We start from the raw sequence: 18,652 nt of genomic DNA on the forward strand, positions 1-18,652 counted from the left end.
AAAGAGAGAGATATTTATAGATATTTGGGGAGTCAGAGATTAGGGATGTCTTGAGAAAATATGCTAACCAACAAAAGGGTTTCAGCAGTGACTAGGATATGGGGAGATAAAAAATAGGAGAAATAGTGGTTAGCAATGAACTTGGCAGTATACACATGGTCCAGTCTCACTGGATAAAGGAGGACTAAAGGAAAATGCTTACGGTAGGTTCTAAAGAAATATTTTTTTTTCTTGACCTTCCAACTTGAAAATTTTCAAAATAAAAATTCGACTTTTACCTAGAGTCATCAATTTCTCTTGCAGTGTATCTCTTCTAATTCAGGAATAGTGGTTATTTAGAAATGGCTGACTCTAGGGCAGGAAAAATAGAAGGTGAGCTTGCATTGTTTTAACATGAAAGAAAGCAAGGAAATGCGCTAAGATGAATAGAGACATTTCAAAAGGGCAGAGAGTGTAGTGTGTAAAGGAGATTAATTGGAAAAAACACTTATAAGGTGGGTGAACAAAGCAGGATTGGAAGAGGGAGAAGTTGAACTCTGATTCAGTTAATTTTCCTTGTTGTGACTTCTGGACCTGACATGTGTCTTCAGAGTTGTCCTGAATTGAGGCAAGCAGGCTGGCCCTTGTTCCCCTCATGGTTTAGTCATTTGATTTGGACTTTCCCTGGAAAGGGGGCAGGCATATCCTTGGGAGAGGAAGCTCTCTTTAATTGAGGGCACTTTCTGGAGAGATGCCAGTTGTGAGCTGCCTTGTACAGCTTTCTTTCACCTGAGAATGAATGCCTTGGTCCTGAATAAAGTCCCGAGCAGTGCATTCCAACAATCCTTACTATCCTCCATTTGCTTCATTTAATAAGTTCACGCCATCTGGCGATAGCTCCTCTAGGATTATGGTTGGTCTCTTTCTAGAAATATAAGAGGAAGGTAAGGAGGACTTACCTCAGTCTTTTTCACTACAGCTTGAGGTCAAAACTAATATTCATTATATTCCTCTGCTACCAGTTCTAGATTTCCTCTTACCCGTGGCTGACACCTCTGCTGGTCTGGGCAGATTACTTGAGGTCATTGAGTCCTTCATACCTGGGAGGTTCTGAGGCCCAGTTCCCTTGCTCACCATAATCTCTGAGCTATGGCTCTTGCATTTGTCTGTTTGTTGTCAGAACTGGGCAAAGGAGTATGAAGAGATAGATACCTTTCATATATGCCCTTAACATGGCAAACATGTTTGTCATGTGAGTGATAAAAAATATTCTTCCCTGCACTTGTGTGACAGAAGCCCTATGTTTTCCTGATGACCAAGGTCAATTAATCCTGCCAGATTGGTGACTCCTTTCCCTCCCCTCTGGTTTCTTGGCCCAGAGTACTTGAAATGACCAGGTAGCAGTTGTAACTAAAAGTTTAATGGGCTGTGTTACTTGGTGAGAATAAGACCTCTAGATTCATAGAACCTAGCATTGCAGGGAAGGGAAATAATAAATTTCTAAATGGGTCATTGGTAAGGATGGCAATTGAGGCCATTTCTGCTCTCTCCCCTTTGTTTCCTGCCTGTATGTATGTTACTTATTACAGATGCATTATCGTAATGGTTATGATTTAGGGTATAACTGCATCCTGGAGGGTGTCCTATCTTAATATGGTATCATCTCCAAGGGGGTACCTTAACTATGCCTTCAGAATGCTCTTCCATTGCTCTCAGACTGGCAGCCTCTGAATGTTGTGGTATGTGATAGGACCAGTGGACTCAATGGTCTGTGCTCATAGCTCCTTTGCTATAAAGAGGAGTCTTTGGTCTCTTAATGTTATGTAAGATATAAAGTGAACCAGAAACATTGTTAGGTCTCAGATAGGTACTGGTTATTGCCTTGTGGTGAGGAAAGGCAAATCCATGCCTGTAATATGTGTTGATTCTAGTCAGCGTGAATCACTGTCCCTTTGAAAGTGGAAAGGGTCCAGTGTAACAAGTTTACACTGTCTGGTTGATCTCTTGAGCGAATATGCCATATTTGGGGCTTGGCCTTGGTCTCTGTTACTGGGAGATTGGATAATCTGTTGTAGCAGTTGGCTAAGTCAACTTTGGTGAGAGGGAGCCCATACTCTTGGGCCCATATATAGCCTCTGTTCTGCCACCATGGCTACCTTGTTCATTATGCCAGCACTAAAGTGGTCAATGGCAGAAGTTGGATGATGTCAGCTGGTTAGTATTCTGTATACATGGTTGTTTTTTGCCTCTTTCATGAGATTTTCTCTGATGGATATTAACATATGATACAGGGATCCTCCTACTTTTGTCCACTTCCACAGAGCTATGCTCATGACCTGTTGCCAGGAAAACCAGTGAAGAGACTTTGTAATCTTTTAGGTGAAATGAAAGAGGCCCTGAGCCAGCAGAGTGGCAGTGAGAATATAAATAAATATATCTGAGCAGTTTCTCAGGTTTGGCTTGTGACATTTGGGAGACTCCAAAGTTTTCAATCTGATTGATTGGGAAAATCAGCAGTTCATTTTGAGGCAAGGGATTTAGGAAAAAGTTGGTCTGTATATGGGACAGATACATTTTGTTTTAGAAACCCTGATGTGGAACTCAAGAAGGAGGTTAGAATTAGAGAAAAACACAGAGCCATGTCACAACCCAGAATTGCAGGGGAAATTTTATTTGCTATCACTACTCTAATTCACCTTCTAGAATCCTCAATTTGCTGGTTATTGTGGGATTGGGAATGCAAGGGAAAAAACAAATACCAGCAGCAGAAAATACAAGGAAATTGGTCAATCAGGTTTAAAACTTAAGCTCATATAAGAATTTAAACATTTCTTTTCAGTCAGTAGTGTTTAGTGTCTTAGTATTAACTGATGAGAGTCTCAGCTTCTCTAAGATGGCATCTGAGTTTGTGGTGGAGGGCCGGCTTCTGTGATTTTATGGCTTGAAAAAGGCAGGGCTCTCAGATTCCCATATTGTCTCAAGGTTCCTCTGGTCACTCTGGTGATGTCCTTTGTTGGTGGTTACTCTCCCTGCCAGCGTTTGGACTCCTCTCCTGCAATTTTGTCAGAAACTAGTGATGTTTCCTGACTGACAAGGCCTCTGCTGTTAGAGACCCCTCTGAAATCTGGCTGTGAGTTGGAGTCATTTCAGCTCAGGTTGGCCCACTATGAGCCATGATCCTTAGCTGGCAATCTCCCTAGCTAGATACTCTGGGACTAACCTGTGCCAACTTGGGAAGGCTAAGCTCAGATCCTTTATCTGACAAGGCTCAATTACAAATTTTTTGCCACTGTATTTTGATAACTTTCTCATTTATTTACCTTTTAATTAGTTTAGTATTGGTCATTGCCCACCCTTCCCCTCTAATATACATGTACACTAGAATATCAACTCATGATAATGGTATCTTGTCAGTCCTGTTGATCGCTGAATCACAAGCTACAGGGAAAGCACCTGTCACATGGTTGGCCCTTAATAGAGTTTTTGTAAGTCAATAAAGGGCAGAAATAATAGAAGAAATCCTCAAAGAGAAGTATGTCAAGTACGAACAAGATGAAGATTAAACTGTTGAGTACATCTTCTACCTTCTATTTTAGAGGTAGACATTATAAGAGGTTCCAGGGAAGGAGACTGAGAAGAACTGATCAAAAGAAGTGTGAAGATGAAGTGCAGGAGATTGGGAGAAGCATGTATGTTTATAAGTAGTATAAAGAGATGAGTCTGAGAAAACTCAGATCTCAGGGAATTATGCCATGAAAGGGAAAATAGAATTGTGGCACTAGGTAAAATCTTTTATGAAGGTTGATGGTAAAGGTAAGGAGTTAGGGCATATCACTGGGCTCTTCAGGAACAGGACTCATGAAGGACTCTTTTCTTCCCAAGACAGAAGAAAGTTGGTGCTTTGATATGTGGGGAGGAACTGGTGGAGGGAAAGAGGGGGAAGACTGAAAACAGAGATGGTTTATGAATTAAGGTCTCAGAACTTAACTGGGAAAGGATGAGATCAACCTTAGAATGGAAGACAGGAAGAATGAATGGAAAATAGACGATCTGAGGCAAATGGGAAGTACATATTTTGCTTAGTAAAATAGGTGTCCCGGTTATCTGCCAAGAGTGTATGTACACAAGTCCTCCACCTCCCACACTTCTTTTCTACTTTCTTTGACCTTTTCTTGGCAAAAGATAAGCAACCATGCTTCTTGGAAGAACAAGAGCTCTTTAGTTCTTGTTCAGACTTGGATAAGAGACTTAGTTGCACAGAATTGCAACTGGAGTTGCACAGAATTGATATGAGGGTCTCAATAGATCTCAGACTCAACTCTGTTTATGATCCCGAGTTATGTAACTAATATGAGTAATTCAAATAATGCAAGTTTCGGATTCTTTTCTACCTTAGACATTCTGACTCATTATCAAATAAATAAAATTTATTTACTCTGAATGTTTCCTTTTAGTTGGTCTTCTTAACTGATGTGAGAGTCCATCAATACCTTGTTTTAGTTATCCTATGAAAATGAAGAGTTTATGGATTATATGCTGATGGGAAAATTACCTGCTGAAGTAAATAACTTCATACTTGTTTTTTATTCTACTGATTTCATGTATATGAATTAAAAAAATTTTTTTGGACATTGTAAAAGCACATATGAAGTACATAATGTGCATATCTGGTGTTAAAATACTTTTTAAAATTACTTGAATTAATAAAGTTTATATGGAGTGATATTTGCTTTGCCCATGTTTTTTTGACTGTTGTTCATCTATTCATTTACCATTTCCTTACTGGCTAAATGCGTAGGTTCTGTTCTAGGTGGTGAGAATATAAATGCACGAAAGATTCAGTCCCTGAATTTGAAGGAGTTTATGGTCTGGTTATAGAAGACATACTGTAATAACATAAACACAATAATATATTGTATGTGCTAAGAAAGAAATATGTACAGGATGGAGTAGGGCCCAAAGGAGTGAGTGGTCAGTTTCTGCCTCAGAAGAATGGGAACCTGTTGTCAAGAAAGGTTTTACTGATGAAATGTGCCTGAATTTTGAAAGGTAAGAGTATTTTTGTTAAGTTTGCCTTTAGATGATGTGAAGTCTTTGAGGACAAAGAATCTCATACACGTTTGTGTTCTGGACCAAAGGAAGAATTTGCCAGTAAATGAATTGTTTCCAAACAGTTCCAAATTTACTATTATAAAGGTATTTCTTTAAAATACCAGTAGGTGGCAGTATTACTCCATATAAAAAGACTGATGACCAAACAGTGGAAGTGATTTTCCTGAATTTCCAAACCTGGTAATGAGGGTGTTCTGGGTTAAAAATGGATGAGAAAAAGTGAGTTTGAAAATTTTTCTTGGCAGACCAGTTTTTCCTTGAATAAACCAATGTCTGAACCCCTTCACACCCTCTTTCCACTCACCCTGAACTCCAGAGATCTGCATAAAATTGACTTGGACACTTCTCATTCAAGGCCTGTGGAAGTCTGAAGCCCTTTTAAAGATTTCTACAATACCTTGACCCAGAAACAAAACTGAGCTCCCTGCTTGATGTACACTAAAAGCCCATTCACATGAAATATTCGTAAGTTTAAGATCTTTTAGTGAAGATTTGGGGAAAGGATAACAGCAGAGTTTTACACAGCAGCAGTACAGACAAGTGCAAATGAATCAGGCAGCTTCCCAGGTCACAGAATGTTCTTTGGCCTCCCACCATCATGGAGTTTGACCTAATTCTTTTGTTTCAGCCTTATCTGGTTGGCTCCTCTTTTTGCCTTCTTGATCCTGGAGCTTCAAATTCTTCCCCTTCTCTCCCTCTCCTCCTTCCACTTCCCCTGTCTCCTCTCCTGGCTTCCTCCTGACCCTCTCTCCTTTCCTCTTCCTTGGTCTTCCACTGACAAACCCACCAAGGTGCTCTGCAGTAGAGGGCCTTTTACTCTTTGTGATCCCCCCACTTCCTTGAAGGCAGTAGTAGCAGTTTATTACCCTTAAAAAGAAAGCAAAACAGTTTTTGTTTCCTGTGTAATGAAAATACTTTAAAAAACAGTCCCTGCATATATTTAAGAGATATATATGATTATAGATTGTATTTTTATTTTTTGTCTTTTTAGGGCTGCACCAGTGGCATATGGAGGTTCCCAGGCTAGGGGTCGAATTGGAGCTGTAGCCGTCAGCCTACGCCAGAGCCATAGCAACATGGGATCTGAGATGTGTCTGCAACCTACACCACAGCTCAAAGCAACACTGGATCCTTAACCCACTGAGTGAGGCCAGGGATCGAACCCACATCCTCATGGATGCAAGTTGGGTTCGTTAGCCACTGAGCCATGACAGGAACTCCCTGATCATGGTTTTTAGCTGGTGGTTGCAGGTTTTTCTTTCGCAGGGTGATGTTAAGTGATGTGAGCTCGATAGGGTTCTCTGCTTCTCTCTCCATCTTCCATGTGCCTAGAAAATAGACCCCGGTTTCTTTCATGATCTATCATAATTTTATTATTTTTGGTTTTTTTTTTTGAAGTTCTTTATTTATGCAAATCAGTATGGTCCCAGGATTAGGGTGGAAATTGTGATTGGTCTGCTATAGGGAACCATTCTACCCCCTATGAAAATGTTCAATATAAAGAATATTTGAAAGAGGAGTTCCCGTCGTGGTGCAGTGGAAACGAATTCGACTGGGAACCATGAGGTTGCTGGTTCAATCCCTGCCCTTGCTCAGTGGGTTAAGGGTCTGGCATTGCTATGAGCTGTGGTGTAGGTCACAGACACAGCTGGGATATGGTGTTGCTGTGGCTCTGGTGTAGGCCAGCAGCCGAGGCTCTGATTCGACTCCTAGCCTGGGAACTTCCATGTGCCATGGGTTTGGTCCCCCCCCCAAAAGGACATTTGAAAGAATCGTTGAATCTATCACCTAGAGTCTATGATTGTTAACATTTGGTTTTATTTGCCTTTCATTAATCTAATTTTTTGTTGTATTTCAAACTAAGTTGCAGGCAAAAGTACATTTCACTCCTAGACATTTTAGCATGCATATAATTAACTAGAGAGTAGTTTTTACTTTCAGTTCTTTTTTTGTTTTTGAGGTAAAATTTATGTAATAGTGGTATTCAGTTATTAAGTATACTTTAGATAAGTCTTGACTAATGCAAAAACCAGGGTTATCTAAACTCCTATCAAGACAAGAGAAAATTTCCATAAAGCTTTCGTTTGTACTGATATTTACTTTACCATTAAAATTTTTTCTCAATGGAGACCATTCCTTCTCCCATTCTCCCATGCAGCTTACAGGGCACAGAGGAAGTATCTGCATGTTTCTTATTCCCCGCTGTCTCTAATCAGGTATTGACCCAGTATCAATTCTTGGCAACTGAACTGGGAACTCTGTACCAATCACTTATACTATCCTATTTCCACCACTAACTATCATCTGGCAAGACAGTCTCCTCTGTTTTCTACTACCATGATGATTCAGAGTCTTCTGCTCCATCCTCAGGCACAGAATTGCTCAGCCATTACAATTCTGAACTGAAAAATTAATGAATTAAGTCATTCTTGGCTGCATTGGTGGCGTTTGGAAATTTCTATGCCAGGGATCAAATACGAGGTGCAGCTGTGACCTACACTGCATCTGTGCAAGGCTGGATCCTTCAAACCCTCTGCACTAAGCTGGGGATTGAACCTGCACTACTGCAGAGACAATGCTGGATCCTTAACTCACTGCACCATAGAGGGAACTCTCCCAAATTCTAAAATAACAGAGAAGCAAAAAAAAAAAAAGAAAGCCTAAAACATGCTTTATTATCAGTCCACCAGTATTAATATTTTTTATTCATTTCTCCCATTGTGTGAACCATGTACCTTTAAAGAGGTAAACATTGAACAGAAATATCATTATACTACACGTACTATTTCTAATCTTTTTCTGATGCATATGCAGAGTTTGAATTCAAATTCAGGTTGATACATATTTAGATCTGATAGTGAGAAATCATGAGAATACTTAATAATGTTTGTGTTTCTGGTAGCTTTCCAGTTGCTAGTTGATTTCTGGCTCCACTGCTGCCATTTATCTCTGTATGACAACCCTCATCCTTTGAATAAATTTCCCTGTTTTTACTTAAACAAGTTATTTTTTGTTCTTTCTATCTGTCTCTTTGAAGAGACCCAAGTAATATATAATGTCAATCAAGCAAAAATGTATTGTGTGCAATATTTTATTCCTGGTCTTTCCTACATAAGATCATTATGCTTTTTAATCTTGACCAAACTAAGAGATGAGAAATCCTTATTTAAAATTGTGATTCTCCAATTATAATTGTTTTTTAAAATTTATTTATTTATTTTTTGCTTTTTAGGGCTGCACCCGTGGCATATGGAAGTTCGCAGGTTACAGGTTGAATCAGTGCTACAGCTGCTGGCCTGTGCCACAACCACAGCAACTTGGGATCTGAGCCGCATCTGCAACCTACACCACAGCTGGATCCCAGTTGGGTTTGTTAACTGCTAAGCCACTAAGGCAACTCTGATTATCATTGTATTTTGAACAAATGTATTTTTCATTTGTCTTGATTATATCACGTTTATTTGATACATTTTGTAGTAGTTTTGCATAGGCCCTATATTCAAGTTTTCCCGTTTATTACTCATCTATAGAGTCCTGCCATTTGCCTAGAGAATTATGGGTGTAATCTCCTTGACTTCCTACTGTATTTTAATCTGGTACTTTCTAAATTGTACCTTTAGAATTTGAGCTGCATTTGAGTTGGAGTCCTGGAAACTTACAGCTTATAATCGTTGTTGAGGCCTTTAGCTACTTGATAGTAAAGAGAAAGTGAGCTGAGTTGGTTTTTACCTGGTATCTACAGCATGGGTGTGTTGAATCACATCTCCTGAGGTCACATCATTTCTGGAGGGGATTTCTTTGATGATCTCCCTCCGCGTGCAGAGAAGCAGATAGACCCAGAAAGAAGAGAGACCAGTGTGTAGCTCTGTGGCTTATGGGCATTTTATTTGGTGGCATCAGAGTGATTATTTCTTTCTACTCAGCAGTTATTTGCCATATACTTCATTTTTGAATTATTGCTTCCCTACCCTCCAAAGGATATCCTTTCATATCTTTTAAAGTAATTTAATGATGAAGAGGAGAGGGAGTTAGCAACAGCCAACTTTTTTTTTTTGGAAGGTGTATAGGTGGATAGATGAGGTAAATTTGATCATTTAAAGAAAATCTAAGGCAAATGAACCAGGAGAGAAGCTAAAATGCACTTAATGGCAAGAATCTTTGTTTTGTCAAGTTATGTATCCCATGTCCTTTGAACAATTCCTGACACTTAATAGATGCTTTAAAATATTTGTTGAGTGAAGGATTGAAGATAGAAGAGAGACAGATGAAGTTGTGAGGTAAGAAAGAGGGATTAGAATCAAGGTGATCTTCCTTTGAAACTGGAGACAGGAGTTCCCGTCGTGGCGCAGTGGTTAACGAATCCGACTAGGAACCATGAGGTTGCGGGTTCGGTCCCTGCCCTTGCTCAGTGGGTTAATGATCCGGCGTTGCCGTGAGCTGTGGTGTAGGTTGCAGACGCGGCTCGGATCCCGCGTTGCTGTGGCTCTGGCGTAGGCCGGTGGCTACAGCTCCGATTCAACCCCTAGCCTGGGAACCTCCATATGCCGCGGGAGCGGCCCAAGAAATAGCAGCAACAACAACAACAAAAAGACAAAAGACAAAAAAAAAAAAAAAAAAAAAAAGAAACTGGAGACAAGAAATAAGCACATGTAGATAAAATTGGAGGTAAAGGAGAGGGAAATTAGCTTTATGGTATCTATACTCTTAGAAAAGTCAAAAATCATATGATCATCTCAATAGATGCAGAAAAAGCATTTGACAAAGTTCAACATCCATTCATGATCAAGACCCTCGCCAAAGTGGGTATAGAGGGAACATTCCTGAATATAATCAAAGCCATTTATGATAAACCCACAGCAAATATAATACTCAATGGGGAAAAACTGAAAGCCTTCTACTCAAATCTGGAACAAGACAGGGATGCCCACTCTCACCACTGCTTTTCAACATAGTTTTGGAAGTCAGAGCCACAGCAATTAGACAAATGAAAGAAATAAAAGGCATCCATATAGGAGGAGAAGAGATAAAACTGTCACTGTATGCAGATGACATGATACTATACCTAGAAAACCCTAAGGACTCAACCCCAAAACTACTTGAACTGATTAATAAATTCAGCAAAGTGGCAGGATATAAGATTAACATTCAGAAGTCAGTTGCATTTCTGTATACCAGCAATGAAATATTAGAAAAGGAATACAAAAATATGATACCTTTTAAACTTGCACCTCACAAAATCAAATACCTCGGAATACACCTGACCAAAGAGGTAAAGGACCTATATGCCGAGAACTATAAAACTTTAATCAAAGAAATCAAAGAAGATGTAAAGAAATGGAAAGATATTCCATGTTCCTGGATTGGGAAAATCAATATTGTAAAAATGGCCATACTACCCAAAGCAATCTACAGATTCAATGCAATCCCTATCAAATTACCCATGACATTTTTCACAGAACTAGAACAAACAATCCAAACATTTATATGGAACCACAAAAGACCCAGAATCGCCAAAGCAATCCTGAGAAACAAAAACCAAGCAGGAGGCATAACTCTCCCAGACTTCAAGAAATACTACAAAGCCACAGTCCTCAAAACAGTGTGGTACTGGTATCAAAACAGACAGACAGACCAATGGAACAGAATAGAGAATCCGGAAATAAACCCTGACACCTATGGTCAATTAATCTTTGACAAGGGAGGCAAGAACATAAAATGGGAACAGGAAAGTCTATTCAGCAAGCATTGCTGGGAAACCTGGACAGCTGCATGCAAAGCAATGAAGCTAGAACACACCCTCACACCATGCACAAAAATAAACTCCAAATGGCTGAAAGACTTAAATATACGACAGGACACCATCCAACTCCTAGAAGAAAACATAGGCAAAACACTCTGACATCAACATTATGAATATTTTCTCAGGGCAGTCTCCCAAAGCAATAGAAATTAGAGCAAAAATAAACCCATGGGACCTCATCAAACTGAAAAGCTTTTGCACAGCAAAGGAAACCAAAAAGAAAACAAAAAGACAACTTACAGAATGGGAGAAAATAGTTTCAAATGATGCAACTGACAAGGGCTTAATCTCTAGAATATATAAACAACTGATACAAACCAACAGCAAAAAAACCCACCAATCAATGGAAAAATGGGCAAAAGACCTGAATAGACATTTCTCCAAAGAAGATATACAGATGGCCAACAAACACATGAAAAAATGCTCAACATCGCTGATTATAAGAGAAATGCAAATCAAAACGACCATGAGATACCACCTCACACCAGTCAGAATGGCCATCATTAATAAATCCACAAATACAAGTGCTGGAGGCGGTGTGGAGAAAAGGGAACCCTCCTGCACTGCTGGTGGGAATGTAAACTGGTATAGCCACTATGGAGAACAGTTTGGAGATATCTTAGAAATCTATACATAGAACTTCCATATGACCCCACAATCCCACTCTTGGGCATCTATCCGGACAAAACTCTACTTAAAAGAGACACGTGCACCCGCATGTTCATTGCAGCACTATTCACAATAGCCAGGACATGGAAACAACCTAAATGTCCATCGACAGATGATTGGATTTGGAAGATGTGGAATATATACACAATGGAATACTACTCAGCCATAAAAAAGAATGACATAATGCCATTTGCAGCAACATGGATGGAACTAGAGAATCTCATCCTGAGTGAAATGAGCCAGAAAGACAAAGACAAGTACCATATGATATCACTTATAACTGGAATCTAATAGCCAGCACAAATGAACATCTCCTCAGAAAAGAAAATCATGGACTTGGAGAAGAGACTTGTGGCTGCCTGATGGGAGGGGGAGGGAGTGGGAGGGATCGGGAGCTTGGGCTTATCAGACACAACTTAGAATAGATTTACAAGGAGATCCTGCTGAATAGCATTGAGAACTATGTCTAGATACTCATGTTGCAACAGAAGAAAGGGTGGGGGAAGAATTGTGATTGTAATGTATACATGTAAGGATAACCTGACCCCCTTGCTGTACAGTGGGAAAAAAAAAATATATATATGTATATATATATACTCTTAGTAAAGTTGAAGGTCAGGCCACAGGTTGAGAGTAAGGATGAAAACAGACTAGAATAGAGCTGAGTAGAGAAACAGAATAGAATGGAAAATGCAGCTTGAACAGAGGGTTAAAGCTTTGTAACTAGTACCCAAAATTGGGAAAGCAATCTAACTTGGGGTGCATACAGGGCTACTGAATAGTGTTGAAATTCTGGCTTAGGAATGTGAGCCACAGGGTCCCTCCTCTGCTTTTCTAGTTTTAAGTTTTAATAATCTCTTTCCTTGTTCCCCCAACCCTATGGGTGGAAATAGCTACTTCCTGCAGTTGCTATCTCTGGTTTATTTTATTTATTTATTTATTTATTTAATTTTTTTATTACTCAATGAATTTATCACATCTGTAGTTGTATAATTATCATCACAATAAAATTTCGCAGGATATTTAATCTTCTAGTTAATCAGTTTTTTATTTTATATTCTCTCTGTTCAAATAACTGATGTGTCTCTGCCTTCTGAGTATATCCCAACTGATATAGTGGTCTTACTTATTTTTTAACTCATGGATAATTTAGGATTATATCTTAATTGTATGCAGTATGCACTTATTATATGGTATCATTATGAATGTACAACATTTTCCCCAAAATTAATTATAACAAGTATAGATAGAAATAAGTATAGTTTTATGAAAAACTTCCTCTATTGCCTTTATTTTTCTCAATTTTACTGCAACTAATGAAACCATCAGAACCACACTGGCCTATGTACTTACTTAGTACAGGGGACTAGGTTTTAAATTAAAATGTTTCTCTTTGGTCTGGACTCACATGTTTAGGTGATATAATCGACATTTCTCAGCTCCAAATCAAACTAGGTTGTGTTGTTCTAAATTTACTTTTGAATGATAGGATATAAATGCCAATCATAAAAATTTGGTTTGAAGTGGTTAAGTGGAAAATCTCTTAGTTCAGATAAAAATCTTCAATTTAGGACTTCCTGCCCTGGTGCAGTGGGTTAAGTATCCTATTGCAGTGGCTTTGGTGGCAGTGGAGACTCGGATTCAGTCTCTGGCCTGGGAACTTCCATATGCCGAGGGTATGACCATAAAACAAATATTTTAAAAATCTTCGATTTGATCTCAGTAAAATATTTTCTTCTTTGATCATTTACAAACCCATAAAGTTAAAGAAAAATAAGTTATTACATACAAAAACTTGTGAGGGGGGAGGTTTGGAACCGTTACGCCTTCCTGGGATTGAACCTGTATTGGTGGTTCTGGTTTTAGCTGTGAAATCAAATCAGTTCTTCATTGTCAAGGACGTCCTTTGTCTGTGTGTCTCTCTGTCTGTTTATCTATCCATCTGTCCATCTGTCCATCCATCCCATCATCTAGCTATCAAAAAAGCATAGGAAGGAGTTTCTGTTGTGGCTCAGAAGTAATGGACCTGACTAGTATCCCTGAGGATGTGAGTTCAATCCCTGGCCCCTCTCTGTGGCCTAAGGATCTGGTGTTGCCATGAGCTGTGGTGTAGGTCATGGACACTCAGATCTGGCATTGCTGTGGCTGTGGTGTAGGCTTGCAGCTGCAGCTCCAATTTGACTCATGGCCTGGGAACTTCCGTATGCCATGGGTGTGGCCCTCAAAGGAAAAAAAAAAAAAAGTGTGGAATAGAGTTCCTGATGTGGCGCAGCGGAAATGAATCCAACTAGGAACCATGAGGTTGTGGGTTCAGTCCCTGGCCTCACTCAGTGGGTTAAGGATCCAAGGATCTGGTGGTGTTGTGAGCTGTGGTGTGGATCACAGAATCGCATTTGAATCTGTTGTTGCTGTGGCTGTGGTGTATTCTGGAGGTTACAGCTCTAATTGGTCCCCTAGCCTGGGAACTTCCATAAAGGGCGGGTACGGCCCTAAAAAGCAAAAACAACAACAACAACAACAAAAAAAACCCAACAAAAAAAAGTGTTGGAATGAGTAAAATAATGAATTACAAAGCACTTCTGTCTTTCCATTCTACTTATTTCAGAGTATAGCCTAGTTAATTTCCATTATTCACGCACACTTATTCTTTTCCTTTTTTTCTTACCACACATCTTAGCGATCCAGAGCATCTTAATTTCTGTATTCGACATCCATAATTTTGTGTTTGTCTTTAAACCTCCAAATTAGCAGACCATAACTCTTAGTCTAAATTGTATGGTCTCAAGAGTCCATCTAGTCTAACGATAACATAATTTACTTGGGCAAGGATTGTTGATTTTAATACCAATATTTAAATGTATATAGATGTGGTAGTGGTGAGAGAGCCAGTAATGACTTTATTTTGTTCTTTCTATAGGGTATCCACTTTCTGGTGAGATATAAGTACTTCAAAAGCTAGTTCACTGGTCATAAAATTGTTTTAGTGAAAACAGATTTAGATATAGTGGAATATATGATCCCAAAGCATATTTTAGCTAAACTATTTCAAAAGGTCTAATTCATCCTTCCAATTTTGGGGATGTTATTTTATTAAACCATTATTATATTGACCCTCCTTTATTTAGAAATGATATAAATAATGCTTTAAATTTTTATTACCATTTTTTTTTGTTGGAACTTGTCATTTTGAATTATGTTTATTTCAACCAAAGATAATTTTTTTTTTTTTTTGGTCTTTAGTCTTTTCTAAGGCCACTCCTGTGGCACATGGAGGTTCCCAGGCTAGGGGTCGAATTGGAGCTGTAGCTGCTGGCCTATGCCAGAGCCACAGCAATGTGGGATCCAGGCCTCATCTGCGACCTGCACCACAGCTCATGGCAATGCCGGATCCTTAACCCACTGAGCGAGGCCAGGGATTGAACCCGCAACCTCATGAATTCCTAGTCGGATTCATTAACCACTGAGCCACGATGGGAACTCCCCCAAAGATAATTTATTTTCTTTGAAACTTTGATCTCACTTTTAGCTTAATTCTAGAAACATGCCATATTTTGATTGTCTCAGATGGACATGATTGACTTTTAGCTATTGGTTTTAGTTATTTCCTTTTACTCATTTATAAAATCTTCTGAATGTTTACCCAAGAAACCCATGAATGATCCTTAATGATGAAAATGTTTAACAAAAGTCAGGGAAGTCGCATTAGTTTATGACAAATGAGCAAAGGTGGTTAAGTCTATGATGATACCTGTGGTAGACACCTTGTCTGATCACTGTCCGATGTCCACCTCAGAAAAATTGCTCATTACCTGGAATAATCTCCAACATGTGCAGTGGGTACCCAATGACCACATCTATACAGTGACCTTAACTTCTTGTTTATCACCATTTTATCCAGGAGGATTTACCCGATCCAACCTTGGTCAATAAAATTCTTTCAAGAATTTAAAGTTTGAGGAGTTCCCGTCGTGGCGCAGTGGTTAACGAATCCGACTAGGAACCATGAGGTTGCGGGTTCGGTCCCTGCCCTTGCTCAGTGGGTTAACGATCCGGCGTTGCCGTGAGCTGTGGTGTAGGTTGCAGATGCGGCTCAGATCCCGCGTTGCTGTGGCTCTGGCGTAGGCTAGTGGCTACAGCTCCAATTCGACCCCTAGCCTGGGAACCTCCATATGCCGCGGGAGCGGCCCAAAGAAATAGCAAAAAGTCAAAAAAAAAAAAAAAAAAAAAAGAATTTAAAGTTTGAATTGAGACACAAAGGGACTAGAAGGTTTGGAACTGGGCCAGATAAATGGCACTGCTCTTAGAGTCTGTAAACTCCTTTGAGATTTCCAGTTGGCCTTACTCTTGCCGTTTCTGGGTATATGTTTTTAAATTCTTTTTGAATTTTGGGAGTTATCCTAGTATCCTGTTAAAAAGTTTATCTTTTCTCATAGACCAATCAGAATTGACTCAGTGTCTCACATTAGTAACCCAGAAGAAAAAGGGGGAGAACATGGAACGAAGAAAGGATATTTTAAAATTACTAGGAATTGAAAAGTAGAAATACACTGATTAAAACTAGGTTGAGAATAAAATCTTGGGTTGTTAAGTGTTCAGGGAATTTATTCTTTAAATATTGCCTTTAATAAACTCTTGTAAATAGTAAATACTATTCTGCTTTGATTTAAACTATAATGAGAGTATATAATTAACCTAAAAATATCTTTTAGGCCAATTCATGATTATTAGAGCTGTTGAAAAGTAGGAGAAACATTTTATTTGTCAATTATATTATATATAAATAAATAATTTTACATTCTCCCAGAGAAGAGAGGAAAAACTTTAGTAACTTTCTGTGTTTGAGAGTAATACCAATATAGATTTAAGAAGTTGGCTTTGGAGTTCCCGTCGTGGCGTAGTGGTTAACGAATCCGACTAGGAACCATGAGGCTGCAGGTTCGGTCCCTGCCCTTGCTCAGTGGGTTAACGATCCAGCGTTGCCGTGAGCTGTGGTGTAGGTTGCAGACGCGGCTCAGATCCCGCGTTGCTGTGGCTCTGGCGTACGTAGGCCAGTGGCTACAGCTCCAATTCGACCCCTAGCCTGGGAACCTCCATATGCTGCGGGAGTGGCCCAAGAAATAGCAAAAAGACAAAAAAAAAAAAAAAAAAAAAAAAAAAAAGAAGTTGGCTTGTATTTAAAGGAAACAGTTTACTATATTTGACCCACATAACACCTAGCTTTCCAAGCTGTTAACCCTGAGCACTATTCTCTCAGTTAAAAAATGTGGGAAAAAACTCTCACGTTGGTAAATTTTGCTTGTGTATGTCACTAAGTTACTTATCTTTATTCATACATTCATTCATTCTACAACTATCTATTACGTGCCTGTTAAGTGTTAAGCTTTCTCCTAGTGCCTAGGAATCATCATTTAACAAAGGCCTTTGCTCTTGAGATGCTTACTTTCTAGCTTTTTGTATTTGTTAATTCAGGTATCTTTCTGTTGCCTTTTAATCAGCTTGAAGCCCACTCAGATTGTATCAATCAGGATCATTTAGGGTATCGTTAGTGTTTTTGGGGAGAGACTAATGGTGACAAACAAAATGTCAATGATCGAGACATCAAAAGATTATCTAAAATCTTTGTAATTTTGTCTTGGAATTCATTGAGTTGTAGAACAATGCTCATGTTTTGATTTTGCTTAAGAATTAAGGAGACTATGAAACTTGTGAATATATGTGCATGTTTATATATGGCACATAAATATAAACATTTGCTATATACACACATGAGCTATATTGCACAAATGTAGCTCTGGCTATTTTGCCAGGTCCAGTTCAAGGACTTATTTATTTATCCTTAGGAATTTTGGGACACAGAAGATGTTTTAGACAATACAAGATAATCTGAAGCACAGTTGGTCACTTTTATAAATTAATTTCAGTATTTATATGTAATTAACACTAATAATTCATCAGTCATATAGAAATCATCAAGTTGATTTTTGAAACTAAGAGCATTGTCACAGTTAACTAGTTGCTGATGACTGTATATATTTCACAAACATTACTCCTGTCTGTGAGTGTGTCCATGCCATGCTCTTGTTGGCTCAGGCTGTGAACTGGAACTCTGTGTAAAGGTCGAAGTTATAGCCCTTTCCTTAGTTTGTTAAAACTCTGAGAACCGGCTTGGTTACTGTTAGTTCTTCTTTCTGTAAACTGCATTTTCTTGTTGACTTAGTAGACAAATTCAGCTTTTCCTACTGATAAAAAGATTTAAGCAGCAGTTCTCAAAGCATTTCCCTTCTTCAGAGAGTCTTCAAGATCAAAGCTGTTACCATAATAATTCTTAAACTTTTCTTTCTTGCTTTTACCTCCAGAGGCTACAGGACATGATAGCATAGTTACTCTGATAGTTACATGTGGTGAGTTTATTATGTTTTTTATTTTTAACTAAATAGGTAAATACATATTTAAATATGTCACAGTTTTAATTTCTGACATGTTAAAAATTGATTGATAGAACTCACATAAACAAAAGCCCTTTGGGGTCTTCCATAATCTTTAAGAGTAAAGAGACCCTAAGATCAAAAAGTTTGAGTACTGCTAGTTTAGTACGATTGAAACAGTTGTTTGAATGCATTAGTGTTCATAGAATTATATTCTAAATGTACTTGTTGAATATTTAGATATTATTTTCTGGATCTTGTATTGTTGCTACAAACTTGTGCTACATTACGTGGTAATAAAATGCTGTTCGAGGTTTTTTTTCAGTGTCTATACTAAAATGGTACATGATCCTTTTGATGCACATTTACAATTGATATCACTTGCTATTCATTGTGGGGTAATTGATTTGCCAACTTGAGGCTTTAAATAATTGTGGATTCTTCATTGCATATTCAAATGTATCCTATAACAAGTAACTATGAATCATTCTAAACAATTGATAATAAATAAGCTTTCAAGTCTTAAAATTATCACAGATATTTTCTGAAGGCATTTATCTTGGCTTATTCAATTATAATACTTTGTATCTACACACTGCCTATCTTTTCTAATTAATAGTTGTATTTACTTTATTTAGGGAATCTGCAACAATGAGTAAGATTCTTG

At 38.5% G+C, this 18,652-nt stretch overlaps 1 long non-coding RNA gene across 3 annotated transcripts in view; it reads left to right on the top strand.

Moving 5' to 3' along the window:
* Positions 1-18,652, top strand: part of LOC102162695 — a 706,046-nt gene that overhangs the window by 45,038 nt on the left and 642,356 nt on the right. The gene's annotated exons all lie outside the window — the stretch shown is intronic.

Source organism: Sus scrofa, chromosome 1 (genome assembly GCF_000003025.6).
Source record: "Sus scrofa isolate TJ Tabasco breed Duroc chromosome 1, Sscrofa11.1, whole genome shotgun sequence".
Classification (NCBI taxonomy): Eukaryota; Metazoa; Chordata; class Mammalia; order Artiodactyla; family Suidae; genus Sus; species Sus scrofa.